This window comes from Podarcis bocagei (genome assembly GCF_964188305.1).
Source record: "Podarcis bocagei genome assembly, chromosome: 12".
Classification (NCBI taxonomy): domain Eukaryota; kingdom Metazoa; phylum Chordata; class Lepidosauria; order Squamata; family Lacertidae; genus Podarcis; species Podarcis bocagei.
In genome coordinates this window covers 55,735,735-55,753,513 of record NC_138137.1, presented here as the reverse complement: position 1 = coordinate 55,753,513, position 17,779 = coordinate 55,735,735, and the positions used below count along the sequence as shown (strand labels likewise).

The 17,779-nt window shown below is 48.6% G+C and overlaps 1 protein-coding gene across 3 annotated transcripts in view; it reads left to right on the top strand.

Moving 5' to 3' along the window:
* The window catches only part of GJC2 (gap junction protein gamma 2), a 74,374-nt gene that overhangs the window by 21,879 nt on the left and 34,716 nt on the right, over nt 1-17,779 (top strand). The window contains exon 1 of one of the 3 annotated variants that reach the window (XM_081163815.1): nt 2,991-3,172. The exons of 1 other annotated variant lie outside the window; for it this stretch is intronic. The gene's annotated coding sequence lies outside the window, so the exon portion shown is untranslated. Of the gene's footprint in view, nt 1-2,990; nt 3,173-12,192; nt 12,827-17,779 lie in introns of those variants that run through there. One more of the 3 variants, XM_081163814.1, reaches the window with a different exon arrangement.

Genomic DNA, 17,779 nt, shown 5'->3' with positions numbered 1-17,779 from the left:
ACTGCAGGCAACAGAGCCTGCCGCATGGAGCAATTTAAGACTGCGCCATTAGTTTCTCAACCGAGGAGAGTTGAATGTGGAGGCGTTTTGACAGCAGCCGCGTGACAGACTCTAGCTGCTTCCCCACCCCTGTCCCAGAGCATAAACCCAAACTTTTACATAGTAACGAAACAACATCCTGGCAGGTTCGTTGTTGTTGTGGTTTTAAATCCTCTCAGAGTTTGGAATCCATTGCACAGGGAGATATCACAGCTGGGAAGAACTAAACAGGTCCAGAGAACTTAGGAGCTGAATTGCTAAAAGCAGAAGCAAGCGCATAGAGAATAGGCAGGGCCACTTCAGCTGAGTGTTGCATGCCTCGCATCTTTGTATGGTGGAACCTCGGTTCTCGAACGTCTCCGTTGACGAATGTTTCAGAACCCAAATGCCAAAAACCCGGAAGTAAATGCTTCCATTTTTGAATGTGCCTCAGAAGTCAAACGGTTTCTGAAGTGTGTTTCTCAATTTTCTCAATTGAATTTGCCAACAGCTCCTTGTGCCTCAGTTTTCAAACGTTTTGGAAGTCGAACGGTCTTCCGGACCAGATTACGTTCGAAAACTGAGGATCCACTGTAATGGCTAGCCTGAATGATGGCTGCTGATGGTTTGCGTTGGGAAAGGCATCCTTATTAGGGGAAATTGCTTTCAAAAATGTCTGCATTAATCAAGAAGGCGTGCAAAAACTGTTCTTAGGAGAAATTCGCACTGACAAATCTTCATGATATTTTTTTCTTTTTTATATATAAAAAAGCAAATTGCTGCAGAAATGTGGAGAACAGAATTTAAGTTTGGAAAAGTGAGAAACCAAGAGAACTAGTATTGACAGATCTGTCCATGGCTACCTCCACAAGGTGCTTGTGATATGAAGAGAGCAATATGTGTGTGTTTTCTTTACTTGCAAAAATCTTCATCATTAAGAAAGACAAATGCTAAAAATGCAAAAGGTACCACAGAAAACTACAATTCAATATAAATTATTAGTGAGCTTCTCATGGATAAGCCTCTGATCGATTTCCAGGGAACTCAAATGTTTGGAAATGGTTGAAACAGTGGCTAGAGCGTTGCACATAACGCAGAGAGAACCATCTATTCTCCCCTCTCCTTGTGAAGCTCCTGGAGTTACCAATAGCCCAATTGCTAGCTCTTGGGGATCATCCATACTGTTGTCCAATGTGGATATTAGTCCTTTTAAAAAATATAATTTTTATTATTTTCTTTAATAAAAACAAAACAAAACAAAACACATATAATATAACAATATTACAATAACAAATCAATCGCATTTGCTCCGCTGAGCTCATGACTTCCCTCCCTAGAACAATAGGATCCAGAATGCAGCAGTCTGATTGGTCCTAGAACAATAGGATTCAGAATGCAGCAGTCTGATTGGTCCACAGGAGCCACCCAATCCAGCTCCAGGTGGAAGTGAATCCGCAACCTGACTGGCTACAGGAGAATCCCGGAATTAGCCAATCACGTGGGGCCCATTGTGTAAATAATGTATATAAAGCAGACATTCTGGGGGAACTTCCATTCCTCCTCACCACTATGAGCTGAAGAAAGAGCATGAAATCCTCTCTCAACTCCGAGTATATTTCAGGTTCTTACAACGCTATGGGACTTTGGCATAGTGTGTGTGTGTGTGTGTGTGTGTGTGTGTGTGTGATGCCTGTGGGAAAACCACAAGCAGGATTCGAACACAAGGGCCTGTTCTCTATTCTCCGGTGGTTTTCAGCAACTAGTATTCAGAAGCATTGCTGCCTCTGACTGCATAGCCATCGTAGCTAGTAGATAGCCTTCTCCTCCATGAATATGACCAGTCCTCTTTCAACGTCTTCCAAGTCATTGGCCATGACTGCTTCCAGTGGGAGGGAGTTCCACAGTCTAACTACGCGCCGTGTGAAAAAGTACTTTCTTTCACCTGTCCCGAATTTTCCAACATTCAGCTTTAGAATCATAGAATCATAGAATCATAGAGTTGGAAGAGACCACAAGGGCCATCGAGTCCAACCCCCTGCCAAGCAGGAAACGCCATCAGAGCACTCCTGACATATGGTTGTCAAGCCTCTGCTTAAAGACCTCCAAAGAAGGAGACTCCACCACACTCCTTGGCAGCAAATCCCACTGTCAAACAGCTCTTACTGTCAGGAAGTTCTTCCTAATGTTTAGGTGGAATCTTCTTTCTTGTAGTTTGGATCCATTGCTCCGTGTCCGCTTCTCTGGAGGAGCAGAAAACAACCTTTCTTCCTCCTCTATGTGACATCCTTTTATATATTTGAACATGGCTATCATATCACCCCTTAACCTCCTCTTCTCCAGGCTAAACATGCCCAGCTCCCTTAGCCGTTCCTCATAAGGCATCGTTTCCAGGCCTTTGACCATTTTGGTTGCCCTCCTCTGGACACGTTCCAGTTTGTCAGTGTCCTTCTTGAACTGTGGTGCCCAGAACTGGACACAGTACTCCAGGTGAGGTCTGACCAGAGCAGAATACAGTGGCACTATTACTTCCCTTGATCTAGATGCTATACTCCTCTTGATGAGGCCCAGAATTGCCTCAGCTTTGTTTGAGGTTCTAGCGTTTTGAGAAGAGGAAAGCTTTCTCTATGCCGTGCATGATTCTATAAACTTCCATCAACTTGTCTTGTCACTGAAAAGTTCCAAACATTGCAGCCTTTGAGGCATACAAATGCACACTCCTGCCTGTGCATTTGTGTGAAGGAAGCAGAGCAGGCGAAAACGTGCAGCCCATTTGTGTCTTGAGTCGGTCTTGCAGTCCCAACTTCCTATTGGAGGGAGCCAAACATCCCCTCTCCCTCTCCTATCCCATCCCAGCTCACTCACTCAGGAAGCCAAACTTTGCTGCCAGACTCTCCAAGACGTCTGTAGCGGGAAGGGAGATTGGTTTGAAGGGGGGTGGGTGGGAGGGGAGGACGGGGAGCAAGCCGGGAGCTCTGAGGTCTGCTCTGACTACGCGCTCTTGTCAAAAGCCTTCTGGAGAGCAGAAACCCCCTGTGCCAAAAGGAAACAGAGTTTGAACCCAGAAGAGGCTGCTGTTTGGAGACTGGAACTTATTTCACAAGCTCCGGAAAGACGATGGGACGCTTTTGCAAAGGGATAAGGCCAGGAATTCCTAGTATGTCTGTTTTCTTGCTCTTCTTGCATTTCTAAGCTGCTTAAATGTTGCTACTGCTTCCCTCTCAGAATGCTTTGCAAATAACCAGCGTACCTCGGAATCTTGTTTGCAAATTTGATAATTCCTCTTCCTTTTTAAACTTCGGTCTTGAGATGGGGGTAGCGTTTGAGATTAAGAGGCAAGCTGCGTCAGCCCCAATCCTAAAATGTGTGCTTGCATGCAAGAGGATGAATTATGCTTTGTAAGGGTCAATTATGCCACTTAGCCGACTTTGACTTTACGCCATGCAGCCAGGGTGCGGTAGAGTCAAGGTCCCTTAGTGCAGATCCTCTCCGTCGTCTTAATGTCCCTGAAGTCCTCAGTCGTACGTGCAAACTAAAGGCTGAGAAACCTGGAGGCTTTTCTTGTATCACAGTGCAAATCTATGGGTGAAGCAAGGTTTCTCTTAACTGTGTGAGCAGGAAATGTCATCGCTTTGGCTTAAATGACAGGAAACGGGTGTGGGTGTATTTGTGCCATTTAAGTGTGAGAAAGAGAACTGAAGATGCCTCTCTTTATCCTGGGCACTTGAGGTGTCTATTTTTTTTAGCACCCACCTTATTTCTGTGATGTTGTTGTTTAGTTGTTTAGTCGTGTCCGACTCTTTGTGACCCCCTGGACCAGAGCACGCCAGGCACTCCTGTCTCCCACTGCCTCCTGCAGTCTGGTCAAACTCATGCTGGTAGCTTCGAGAACACTGTCCAACCATCTCGTCCTCTGTTGTCCCCTTCTCCTTGTGTCCTCCATCTTTCCCAACACCAGGGTCTTTTCCAGGGAGTCTTCTCTTCTCATGAGGTGGCCAAAGTCTTGGAGCCTCAGCTTCAGGATCTGTCCTTCCAGTGAGCACTCAGGGCTGATTTCCTTCAGAATGGAGAGGTTTGATCTTCTTGCAGTCCATGGGACTCTCAAGTGTCTCCTCCAGCACCAGAATTCAAAAGCATCCATTCTTCGGCGATCAGCCTTCTTTATGGTCCAGCTCTCACTTCCATACATCGCTACTGGGAAAGCCATAGCTTTAACTATACGGACCTTTGTTGGCAAGGTGATGTCTCTGCTTTTTAAGATGCTGTCTAGGTTTGTCATTGCATTTCTGTGATAGTAAGTTGCTTTAAACTGTCTTTAGCATCGTGTTTTAATGTTTTAGCCCACCACGGGACCTTAGATTGAAGGGCAGGCGAATAATGATGATGATAATAATAATACACAGCTGGACCTGGGATAGCTCAGTTGGAAGAGCATAGATCTCATCTCAAGGTCGTGGGTTCGAACCCCACATTGGGGAAAAGATTCCTGCATTGCAGAGCATTGGACTAGATGACGCTTGTGGCCCCTTCCAATTCTAGTATTTTTCACCCCACACACATGGGTAGTTCTTTTCTGCCCTAGACACTGCGATGAAGTTGATTGGGATTTAACAAATGTGATTTTCTAACAGATTTCCTTATTTCTTTTTGTACCAGCCCTGTGGGCAAAATAGCAAGCTTTAGATTGTACATTGGGACATCAGAAATGGCTTCATTCAGAGCCGGGTTGCTAGTGCATCTAGCTCAGTATTGTTTACACTGACTGGCAGCTGCTCTCCAGGGCAGGGGGCATCCCCAGCCTTCCTTGGAGGAGCCTGGGATTGTACCTGGGACCTCCTGGACGCAAGGCAGGTGCTCACCCACTGAGCTTCATCCCTTCCCCTTAACCAGGTAGGAAGAAAGCAGGGATGATGCTCGTTTTACAGGTGTCCGGTACCCGGCCCACCTCTGGGGTTTCACAGGTACTCAGCAGTGCAGTGTTCTCAAGGCTGTGCAAATGCAAGTATTTCTGTGCCTCCAGTAATAATAATAATAATTTATTATTTATACCCCACCCATCTGGCTGAGTTTCCCCAGCCACTCTGGGCGGCTCCCAATCAAGTGTTAAAAACAGTACAGCGTTAAATATTAAAAACTTCCCTGAACAGGGCTGCCTTAAGATGTCTTTTAAAGATAGGATAGCTGCTTATTTCCTTCACATCTGAAGGGAGGGTGTTCCACAGGGTGGGCGCCACTACCAAGAAGGCCCTCTGCCTAGTTCCCTCACTTCTCGCAATGAGGGAACCGCCAGAAGGCCCTTGGTGCTGGACCTCAGTGTCTGGGCAGAACGATGGGGGTGGAGACGCTCCTTCAAGTATACTGGACTGAGGCCATTTAGGGCTTTAAAGGTCAGCACCAACACTTTGAATTGTGCTCGGAAACGTACTGGGAGCCAATGCAGTTCTCTCAGAACCGGTGTTATGTGGTCCTGATGGCCACTCCCAGTCACCAGTCTAGCTGCTGCATTCTAGATTACCGTAATTGCAGTTTCCGGGTCACCTTCAAAGATAGCCCCACGTAGAGCACGTTGCAGTAGTCCAAGTGACACCTGAAGAGCTTGATCACTGTGCAGATGTGATATACGGGGAGAGGCCGTAGCTTAGATGCAAAGCATGACTTGCATGCAGAAGGTCCCAGGCGTTTGGTGTTTGCCAAGGAAAGAATCTCCTTGATTTACAGCTGGAAGGGAACATTTGGCTCCTCACGACCCTGTTAAAATGACAAGAGGTAAACGGATAGCTCAGGGCGGCCTGTCAAACAGACTGCCCACGAGATGGCTGAAGAGGAGGAATTGAAGTGGTTCTGAGAGGCCTCGATGTAGCAGAGTTGCATCTGGAAGCTGTTAAACTCCTCAAAGGACTCCACCCCACCTCTGAACTGGCGATGGGTCTGGAAAAGGGTAGGCCTTACAACAGACCCAGCGTGCGGGTGTGTGCAGACCAGTTTTTAAGTGGAGTTAAAAGATGCAACGATGAAGGGATTCGTTTATTTTGTCCCTGCCCAGGAAAACCAATTTGCTGGACTACAGCTCCCATCATCCCTGACCATGCTGCCTGGGGCTGATGAGAGTTGTAGTCCAATAACTTTCTGGAGGACTACGGGCCAACCACCCCTGGAGTGCAAATTCCCACCCAGCATGGACAGCATGGTCGGGGGAAACAAATTTATTTATTACAGCATAACCTTTCATGGATTACGGCATCAGCTTTCACTGCAATAAATTTGCCCACGGGGTCCCATTCCCCTGCTGAAATTAGGCACATTTGTACAAAATGTGTATTTGGTGAAAGTGTGCATGAAATTGCATATATTAGTGAAAAATTGCATACAGAAATGCATTACATTGGGGGGGGGGTTGCTTTCAAAAGTGTGCATGTTAGGCAAAACTGCATACCAGTTTGTGTATATTGGGGGGGGGGGATATGCAGATGGGTTTTCACGAGCCCTTGTTTAAAAAACACACCACAAAGTGATAAAGAAATGTAACAAACTGAATTGAAGGTGGTACAAAGGAGAGACTGAGAAAATGAGCAAATTTGTACACCCCTCCGTACTGTGGCCGTATTGGAAACCATTGCTCAGTTCAGTGGGAGAGCAATCGCCTGCAGAAGGTTGCAGGTTCAATCCCTGATGTCTCCAGTTATGGAAAAGGGGTCTCAGGTACCAGGTGATGTGAAAGAGGTCTTTCTCCTACAGCCTCTGGAGATCTTCAGTATTATCAGAGTAGACAACACCGTATTAGTTGGACAGCCTGGCCAATGTAAAATAAAAATAGCCAGTGCAGTGCCCTTGATGTTGTTGGGCTGCAACTCATATTGTCTATCAGATGTCACAGGACTCTTTGCTGTGGATTTTTGCCAATGTCACATTGTTCTTATGTATATCAATGGTGCGGCCACACTTGAGATATTACTGCGCACGTCCTGTTCTGAGCCAGTACTGTCCGCCCACCCCCAAAAAACCTTATTTTTAAGCACCACTAGGGGGAGCAATCCTCTTTTCTTAATGGCATAGCTGCCAGAGCATTCCTTGGTCAAAGGAAAATCTGATTCTGCAAGTGACTCAAATGGAAACTATGGCAGTGAATCAAAATCGCGCAGAATTGGAGTGCGTCATACAAATTGAATGGGGGAGGGGACTTAAGGAGGGTCTTGGATCTCTGCAAGGCAGACTGATCTTAAGAGAGCACGCTCTTTATTCTCAGAGGTCCTCCCAACATCATTTTTATTGTGCTTTTATGTTTATTTGTGCTCAGGTTGGTGTCAGGGCCGTTCTAAACAATCTCAATACTGTTTGCAAATTGTTTTGAATTGGTGCATGTGACGTTGTGGTTAGAGTGGACAACTAGACCCTGGGAGACCAAAGTTCAAGTCAGCAGCTAAATCGGGCGTTTTCGTTTCCACTAACTGAAGCCAGAGTTCGATTGACTTGAACAGCAGCTTTAAAGTGCTGGATCATGTCCTAAACTTGCAAAGGAGGGAGGTCAGAGAATGTGGTGTCATGAGGAGCTGTTAGGTCGCTGTGCTAAATGAAGGGCTTGCTCTACAAAGAACTCATCCATCCTTAAGCTTTCTCGTCTCCCATTTTTAACCCCAGTCTGCATTTCGTTAATGTGCCATGCTCTCTCTCTCTCTCTCTCTTAACTGATGGCTTTTAAAATTGTAATTTGTTCTAACGCCCTTACAAAATAAATGAATAAAACTGTAGCCCACATTGCGTGGGCATTGTGCCCTGAAAGGCGGATTAGAAATCTGTTTAAATAAAATAATAAGAATACGGAGAAAAACCTTGCCTAGAACCTTGAGGACTTGAAAACTGCCCTTTTAAAATGAAAACGAAAAATGAAAACAGGGTCTCTCATGTTTCTGCTTAGAGAATAGCTCCTGCATTTGAAGCTAAGCCCCTGACACAAGGCGTTGTTGAAATTGACTTTAATGCTTTTAGGTCACCCAAAAGCAGTTTATCAAATATATGCTTTTGTTCATGAGGATGAGTTGCACTATCCATCTAAAGCACTGTTATGCCACTTTAAACAGTCCCAGCTCCCCTACAAAAATAAAAAATAATAAATCCTGGGAACTGTAGTTTGTTAAGGGTGCTGAGAGTTGTTAGGAGACTGCCTCTCAGAGCTACAGTTCCCAGCACCCTTAACAAACCAAAGTTCCCAGGGTTCTTGTTTGGTGGGGAAGCCACGACTGCTAAAGCGGTGCAGTACTTTAAATGTATAGTGCAGACGTCAAGCATGTTTCAGTGGCTTTCGAAAGATCACACCCAGTTGTACAATGATGCTGTTGTGCTCTGTGCCACGCTAGGTTACACTAGTGTCTTCTTGCATCTGTGCATGGAGTCTGGCCGGTGGATGTGGCTTCTCTTTCTGAGCGCCTGCCGATCTGACTCCTGCCCAGAGAGGAATTTCAGCAGACCCCTTTTCTGATCTACTTTTATGGCTGCCGTCGTCCTTCCCGTGTAGGACAATGGAGCCGTTTTTTGTTCTGCCTAGTTATTTCCTCTGCACTCTGCAGGGAGAAACAGTTAAGCCGTGCCCTCTTCAAGGGGGTGACAAATTTCAGCTTCCTTTGCAAGTAGGTGGACAGCCATGTATTCGCCTGTTTTGCTTGTCACATCTGCATTGGCCTGAGTGGCGCTCTTACATTCCTATAGCAAAGTGGTTTCATCCTGGCAAGCATTTGGACATGATGCTGTCTGGAGGCAGCACACAAGCTCCTCCGAGCTTCCTGGAGGAGAACTGGGATCTCAGTGAAATGATAATCGCCAGCATGGAGGCCAGAGCGGCATGTTGCATGTAGAAACCAGCCTGGTGTAAAGGTAAGGGACCCCTGAGCATTAGGTCCAGTCGTGGCCGACTCTGGGGTTGCAGCGCTCATCTCGCTTTAGCCACTTCTGGCAAACCAGAGAAGCACATGGAAACACCGTTTACCTTCCCGCCAGAGCAGTACCTATTTATCTACTTGCACTTTGACGTGCTTTCGAACTGCTAGGTTGGCAGGAGCTGGGACTGAGCAATGGGAGCTCACCCAGTCACGGGGATTCGAACTGCCGACCTTATGATCTGCAAGTCCTAGGCTCTGTAGTTTAACCCACAGCGCCACTTGTGTGTATGAAGGCCAAATTTACATTGCTGCTTCACCCGCTCTAGCCTTGGCCCCACCCACACTTGCAGAAACGGACGGTTTGCCACCACTCTTCTATAGTAGGGTTACCTGATGTCCCCGGATTTGCAAATCTGTCCCCGGACAAATTCCGGCCCCAGAATGTCCCCGGATTTGCAAATCTGTTCCCGGGAAACATGGCAGCGGCAGCCTCAGCAGCCTGGAGCCAGCCTAGTAGCGCAGTTGGCTCTGGCTGGCTTCAGGAGCTGCACGCTGCTCGCTGCCACTGCCAAAGGGGAACCAGGGACGTCCGGCGGTACAGATTTCTGGCCCCCTTCCCCCTTTGGGAGTATCGAGTGGGTGGCCATTACCCAGGAGGGGCGCAAGGCACACAGTTTCTCTGCCAGGCAAGGTGCAAAGCCCTTCTTTTGCACCCTGTGAAACATAAATGCAGAGTTTTTAAAAAACCGGGCAACGGCTGCCCGCCCGTGACTCCCTAGCCTCCCCCAATCAGTCAAAAGAAAGGGAGGAGGGGGGAGGATATCAGGGGAGGCCTGGGAGTGACGGGTGAGTGGCGTGCCGTTGACGTTTTAAAAAAACCTCTGTGCATTTATGTTTCACAGGGTGCGAAAGAAGGACTTTGCACCTTTATGCACTGTGCATGTATTCTTGGGCCCAGGGTCTTTTGCCTCACCACCCCCACTACAGACTCCCTGTTGCTACTCAGCTTCAAAAAGAAAAAAAAAGTGTCCCTGGATTCATTGAAAAAAATCTGGTAACCATATTAGGGATTCCCAGATCTGATCCTTATGCAACATGGGGGCTCACGGCCTCAAGCCAAGGTGGGTCATTGCAGTCCATTGACCTCATTCCGTGCACGATGCTCTGCGCATAATGAACCAGGCCAGAGACTGTGACTTTATAAGACTGGGAGGGGCGGGGGCTGACTTCTACTGAGCTGGTAGCTGCAGTGAATCCTGGGAGCTTCTCAGCCAAGGAAAGATCAGAGAGTTACCGTATGTTTCGCTCCTTAAGATGCACTTTTTTCTTCCTAAAAAGTAAGGGCCTCTTATGGAGTCTGTGCCTCTTATGGAGCGAATGTGTGATCCCTGGAGCCGAATTGCCCAGGGGCAAAAAGCAGATCATGCTTTTTCTTTTCTTTTTGAAAGAGGGTGTTGAAAGGAAGCAGCTGATTGGCAAGCGATTGGGGAGGGAGATAAGGGACGCTACAGATAAAGGAGGCTGCCTGGGAGGGGGGAGGTAAAAGCCAATGGATCCTCAGGATTTTTGCATTGGGTCACACCAAATTCACCATCTGATCACATAGCATGTCCATGGCTACGGCCTGCACCACAAAAATCATATATCCACTGTTTCGTTCAGAATATTTTTTTCTTGTTTTCCTCCTCTAAAAACTAGGTGCATCTTATGGCCAGGTGTGTCTTTTGGAGCGAAAAATACTTATTGCCAAAGATACTCATATCTGTCTAGCATCTAGGTAGCTGTGGTGTAGTGGTTAAGAGCGGTAGTCTTATAATCTGGGGAACCGGGTTCGTGTCTCCACTCCTCCACATGCAGCTGCTGGGTGACCTTGGGCTAGTCACACTTCTTTGAAGTCTCTCAGCCCCACTCACCTCACAGAGTGTTTGTTGTGGGAGAGGAAGGGAAAGGAAAATGTTACCTGCTTTGAGACTCCTTCGGGTAGTGATAAAGTGGGATATCAAATCCAAACTCTTCTTCTTCTTCTCTATGGAACAATTGCAGCAACTGAGGACCACTCCCCCTCCACCAGTTTATGTACCTTTGCCTGACATAGCCAGAGACTATGCCTGAACGGAAGCTTCCTATGCTCTTCCCACTTCACTTCTTTCCTGGTTCTGGGAGACAGTGGTGCAAGGAAGCGGAGGAAAGCACCTGGCCCATCGCTAGCCTGTCCTGCCTCTTCCTCCAGCTCTGGAGCTTCCCCTGCCTCCTGATTCTTGCCTCCTGGCTGGTACAGGTCCCCAGAAACCACTGCTCCCCCTCTCCCAAATCAGACTCCAGCCTCCTTTCCCCCGGTCCACACTCCTCAGAGTCCTGCCTGTCCCTGAACACAGTGCCACCCTCTGGCTGTTTGCAGTAGTGTCGCTGAAGTACAACAGTGAGCTGGTGAGACTTTCTACGTTGACAAGCTTACCACGGTGGCTCAGAATAGGGCAAATGGGACCCGCTTAAAGTTTCCCTGGCTGAAGATCCTCGGAACCTTATCAAGAAAAACTTGCCGGCACATTTTCAGCCTTTTCCCTCGTCGTGTGGTTTAGAAAGTTAGTGTCTTACCTTCTCATATTCTACGCGCCAGAGTTGTAAGAAAGAACAGTTTTGCAGGATCATGCGCAGTTGTATCAAACACAGGGGAAGAACACAAAGGCTGTTCTTTATTCCACACCCTGCTGTTGTTTGTTCTGCACCATCGCCTGGTGTTCGGAGGTTTGCTGCTTCTGAACATGGTTCGACATACCTATTGCAATCAATAGCTATTGATACACCTCCTTCAAATTTGTCTCAACCTTTTATTTTAATTTTATTTTTCTTTTAAACATGGAATCTAGTTAGCTGGTGAGTGTTGGGCCGTCTTGCAGCAAGACATTCCTTACGTTAACTGAGCATTGTGTGTGCTGTATCCCATAGTTAATAAGTTTGTGTGGGGCATGCCCTGCCCTGATTCCCGGATTCTGTGCGTACGTGAACATCAAATGGCGACTCTGGGGTTAAAGCTCAGGGTTTGTGGTCAAAAAGACAATGGGTACATTCAGCAGTTGCAGCTCGTTCCTCTGCGCATCCCTGCACCACAGAGAGGAAGATGACTGTCTTTATGCACACACACATACACCACCTCCAGTGATGTATCAGTTTTGCACAGGCTGCCGACTCTCCAAAGCACACGGCCTCCAGAGATTACGCTTTCAATGGGCCAATTGTGGAGTTCAGATAAAGACTCCCTTGACACGGATGGGCTGTGGCCAAAGGTCCCTGAACAATCTGACCATGGAGCAGAGGGCATAAACTATTTTCTTAGCAAAGGGATGGAGGAAGAAGAAGAATAGGGGTGTGTTTGGCAGCTGAAATTTGCTAGCCACCCCAGAACAAAGCAGAGCGTTCTGCAAACTTTCCTCCGGTTGCTCAGCTATGATGCCTGCCTTGCTCTCTCCAGAGCTGCAGAGATGATCTCTGGCCTCAGATCCTGGTGGGAAGGTTCTCTCAGGAGGAGAACTCGTTTTCTGCCATGTTTCCAGATGCTGTTAACATGGATTGGGGATTGCCTAATATAAACATCTGTGAAATTACCACCATCCGCCCCTGGTCAGAGGATCTGGCTTTGGAGCTTAAGGATTCCAGATGTGCCTGCCTGATGCCAAGCCAAAAACAGAAAGAGGAGCCGAGCCGATGAGATGGATGTTCCAGCCGTGGTTAGGTCCCGGTAATTGGGGACACGTGGGGGACTGCACTCTGTTTTCTTTTGAGGGGTTGTTCTTGCCTTAGTGGTGGAGCGTTGCTAGGTTCTCAAATATATATTTGCCATCCGCTGTCCTGCGTGTGCCACTGACTGCGCTGCAGCCCAGATGCTGCTGAAAGACCGTTTGTCAAATGGAAACCGCAAGAGACAGAAGGTTTGGCAACTCCGAGTAAGTGACTATTCAGATTTGTTAAATACGGGAGGAGGGGAGTGTCTAGCACTGAGCAGCGGAGACATCTGTTTTCCTTGTTCCTTTTATTATTATTATTATTTGGAGGGTCATTTCAGATAGAAAAAGTCTTACATCAATCTTTAAAAGAAGTCCAAGCGCACAGTTCAAAACGTTTGCTGCTTAACTTGTAATTTTCTTTCATAGAAGCGTGTCTGAGCATTTGTTCCAACATTTTGACAGTAGCCCTAGTTAGTTTGCAATAAGCACTCAGGATGGCATTTTTTACTTTTAATAGGCTCTATAACCTACAGTGGCGCTGTGGGTTAAACCACAGAGCCTAGGACTTGCCGATCAGAAGGTCGGTGGTTCGAATCCCCACGATGGGGCGAGCTCCCGTTGCTCTGTCCCTGCTCCTGCCAACCTAGCAGTTCGAAAGCACGTCAAAGTGCAAGTAGATAAATAGGTACCACTCCAGCAGGAAGGTAAACGGCATTTCTGTGCGCTGCTCTGGTTTGCCAGAAGCTCCTTAGTCATGCTGGCCATATGACCCGGAAGCTGTACGCCGCCTCCCTCAGCCAATAAAGCGAGATGAGCGCCACAACCCTAGAGTCGGTCACAACTGGACCTAATGGTCAGGGGTCCCTTTACCTTTACCTATGTTCCTATTAGGGGAAGGGCCAAATCTCAGTGAATTACTGTATTTTCTGGTGTATAAGACTACTTTTTAACCCAGGAAAATCTTCTCAAAAGTCGGGGGTCGTCTTATATGCCGGCTACAGCAGCAACAACTCCCTACCAAAGGATAAAACGACAGCAAATTAAATCAGAGGACACCAAGCTCTCTAGATGAAGCAGAAATACGCTTGAAAATTGGCCCTAGCAGCCTCCGGCCACTGGGAAGTGGAGCAGATTTCCGATCCAGACCGGAGACTGGTTTTTTAAAATTTTATTTGGTGTGCGTTGGAAGAGGGGTAGTCTTATACGGCGAGTATATCCCAAACTCTATATTTTAACTGGAAAAGTTGGGGGGGGGGGTCGTCTTATACGCCCAGTCGTCTTATATGCCAGAAAATACGGTAGCACTTCCCTTGAATGCAGAGGGTGCCAAGTTCAAGCCGCAGCACCATCTCAGTCAGCCTAATAGCAGGACTATGTTCCTGCGCATAATCATGCGCGAAACATGAAGCAATAGATAAATTTATTGTCATTGTCCGTATATACACAGTATACACTGTACAATAAAAGAAGAACCCCTTTATTCTTCCAGTTATTTTTTTATTCCTCTTTCTAGGATTTTTGGCTTCCCAACTTGGCAATCCAGTGGGAAGCAGGTCCTGTTTTTGGAGGGATATCTGTTCCAGATGGTTGGCTTGGCCGCCCTGGAACGAAACCACTACCGTGTTCAAGCGTGTATAAAACCAGGCAAAGCCCTGGCCCGGGAGGAGACTCCGACCTGAGGAATGCGGAGAGGCATTTCCCCATTATTATAATGATAATGATTATTATTATTTTTAAATACCCAGCAATCCGCATTGTTGTAGTTCCTGATGAGGAGGGAGCTCCGCCAAGGGGAGCCAAAGCAAATATTTGCAGCACGGGCTGAGATTGCCCGAAGGAGGGGTTGCAGGATGCAGGCGTGCGCTCTGATGGCCGTGGAAAGGGATGCTGGCTTCATTCAGCGACTGGTGCCGAGGGTGTGCTAAGGGGAGGACAAGGGTCATTGGCAAGAACTGGCTCTCTGCTTCAAGCCCTAACAAGGGGCACACTGGAAAGTGCCTTTTTCAGAGTCAGACCATTGGTCTATGTAGCTCAGTATTGTTGACACAGACCGGCAGCAGCCCTTGAGGGTGTCAGGCAGGCGTCGCTCCCAGCCTTTCCAGGAGATACTGGAGATTGGGCCTGGGAAGAATGGCTGTTTCTTCCTTCCCCTCCATTCACACTCCTGTTGCTTAGCCTGTTCCAGTTCCCCACATCCCAGTATAACTCCCTTGGAGCTAGACTTTCCTACTTTCAAGAGACAGAGGGTTATTCCAGATTACCTGTTTCCTGAGTGTTTGTCCTAATTTTCTTGCAGGAAGCTTACAAGGAGGGTAGACTGTGCGCACAGTCTTAACCGAACTCTTCTTCTGATTCATTTAGGGCAGCCTTTCTCAACCTGCGTGTCCCCAGATGTTGTTGAACTACAACTCCCATCACCCCTAGCTAGCAAGGCCAGAGCTCAGGGATGATGGGAGTTGTAGTCCAACAACACCTGGGGACCCATAGGTTGAAAACTGCTGATTTAGGGGGTAGTTTATATTTGACAATTTATCCTGCATTTGTCCTGACTTGCTTGCGGCATGTTTTCATGTCTTCTCATTACTAATCCATTCATTCCAGACTTTTCAGAGCATTTTCTCATCACTTTCTAGAGTCCTTTAATGCATGTGTATTTAAATGCACACAGGGGCCGGCTGGAGGCACCCACAAAACCCAGATTGTGGGATAACCAGCCTCGTATAACCAACATGCTTAAGTCTGATTAATGCACAGAGGAGTTAAGACCACAGAGTAAGCTGCCCTGCCAGGCTTAGCTCACCTTGGGAGGAACTAGGTAATCAGGCCTAGTGTCCTTTCCTGGTATACCTGATGAACTCAGCATATTAAGAGGCTACACTCAGTGGCGTAGCGTGGGGGGTGCCAGGAGTGCCGGCAGCACCGGGCGCAACATTTTGGGGGGGCGCGTTTGGCCGGCCCTCCTCGAGGAAGCAGGAACCCCACTGTCCTCGGACCTCCTCCGAAGCCTGGCGGTGGGGCGGAGAGACCTTCTCCCTGTGCCAGCCTTCGGATGGCTGACCTGAAGACTTGTGGTGGGAGCAGTGGCGTAGCGTGGGGGTGCAGGGGGGCCTGCTGCACCTGGCGCAACATCTGGGGGGGCGCGGAAGAGACTCGAGTGCTAAAATCCACGGGTTAGGGGGCGCAAATTACTTGCCTTGCCCCGGGTTAGGGGGCGCAAATTACTTGCCTTGCCCCGGGTGCTGAGAACCCACGCTACGCCACTGGCTACACTGATGGCTCCAGCTTGATAAAAATACATCAATGAGACTCTTAATTTCAGGGTTACGGGTTTGAGCCCAACGTTGGGCGAAATATTCCTGCATTTCAGGGGATTGGATTAGATGACCCTTGTGGTCCCTTCCAGGTCTACAATTCTAATTATCTCTGGCAGGAGTCCTTCTTAGTCCTGCTACCTGGGACCCATTCATTCATTCATTCATTCATAAATATGGATATTTATCTTGCCTCCAAGGAGCTCAAAATTGCACACACTGTTCTTCCTCTCTCCACAACATCCTCACAGCAGCCATATGAGGTAGGCTCTGTTGAGTGTTGGTGACTGGGCCAAGGTCACCCAATGAGCTTCATGGCTAAGTGGGAGTTTGCACCCTGGTCCAACATGTTAAACCGCTTGGACCATGAAGCCTCACCCCACCTGTCCTACACCTGATGCCATACTGTACATCAGGTGTGGGGCAGGTGAAAGCCTGGTTCAGCCAAAAGGGGGTTTGCAGGCTCAGCTGATCAGCCGGGCCTGCAAAGCCTCATGGAGAGTTCTGGGCAATCTAGCACCTTGAAGGGGGCACCTGAGGACCTCAGTGGGCAAGAAGGATCACCTGATTTCATTGTGACACCACATGATTGACAAATGGCCAGCCCCACAGTGGGTGGGGGGATGTAGTAATCTGGCCCACCAGTCCCCTACCCCATCCTGATCTAACCACTACTGTGCTGGTCCCGGGGGGGGGAGGGGTTGCCGTGCGGCGTGGTCTGAGTCCGGTCCTAGGTCAAGGGTATGGAGGCTGTCCGTCAAGGGCGAAACGGGGTCCAAGGCAAGGAGCCAGGCGTGGTCAGGAACTCTGGAAGAGCAGGACAGGGTGCTGGCAGGAACAGGTTACCAACGATGTTGCTCCCGCAACCTGGGACTGGGCTGACTGGCCTTTATCTCCTCTGAGGCCTAGGGCAGTCCCGGCCCACAGGTGACTCACCTCTCCTGGCCTGGAGGCGAGCCCTCCTCCTGCGGGAACTTAGTTCCCTCCGCCTCTCTGCCCTGAGCCTCTGCAGCTCAAGAGAGGCTGGAGGGTTACAGGACCCAGAGGCAACCTCCTCTTCCCCTGACGGGGCTGAGAGTGGAGCACCTGCAGGCAATGGGTCCTCCATCACCCCCGGAGCCAGAGCAGATTCAGCTGGTGTCTGCTCCTGAGGATCCGGCACAGGTGAGGGCCCTTCAGGTTCAAGCCCCTGCCCCAGCTCAGCCGGCCCTGGAGGTGGGGACTCCTGTGCAGGCTGGGATTCCTCAGGTTCAGCCTCTGAATTGGATTCCCAGGCCATCACAACTACACTAGTGTAGGACAGCAGGGGTTGAACCTGTGGACTTTGCGCACAGAGTTGCTCTGCCTCCGTAGCGCCATGCCTGCACTCTGCCACTGGCTTTCCGTGAAAAATCCAGGTGAAACTGGATTCAGTATGAGGTTGACCTCACCCCTTGGCAAAAGCACTGCCATCCTGCTCTTAATTACCCCTTGGCAGTGGTCAAGAGAGGAGTTTCACAACCGGTGGTGGAAAATTAGAAGAGGATTGAAACAGCAATATTGTGGCCTTTAGGAATGGCTTGTTCATTTCCTGCTCCCTTGCCAGAGCATTAAGATACGGACCGGTAGAGAGCTTCGGACCCTGAATTGCTTGTATATTTGACTCACGGAGCTGGGAGCTGAGCTACACCTAGTTCCAGCTATTGAAATGCCGGCAGCCGTCCCTGGCTCACAGGAACTGACCCTTCCATTGTTGGAGGAAGCTGCGATGACATACAGGGTTTATTACCTATTCTTTCTTTCCATGTGTGCGCGCGTTGAGGCTGGAATTCCAGTGGGCTGGGGCAGCTGTCTGGGGATACGTCGGGAAGACTCGCCTTAG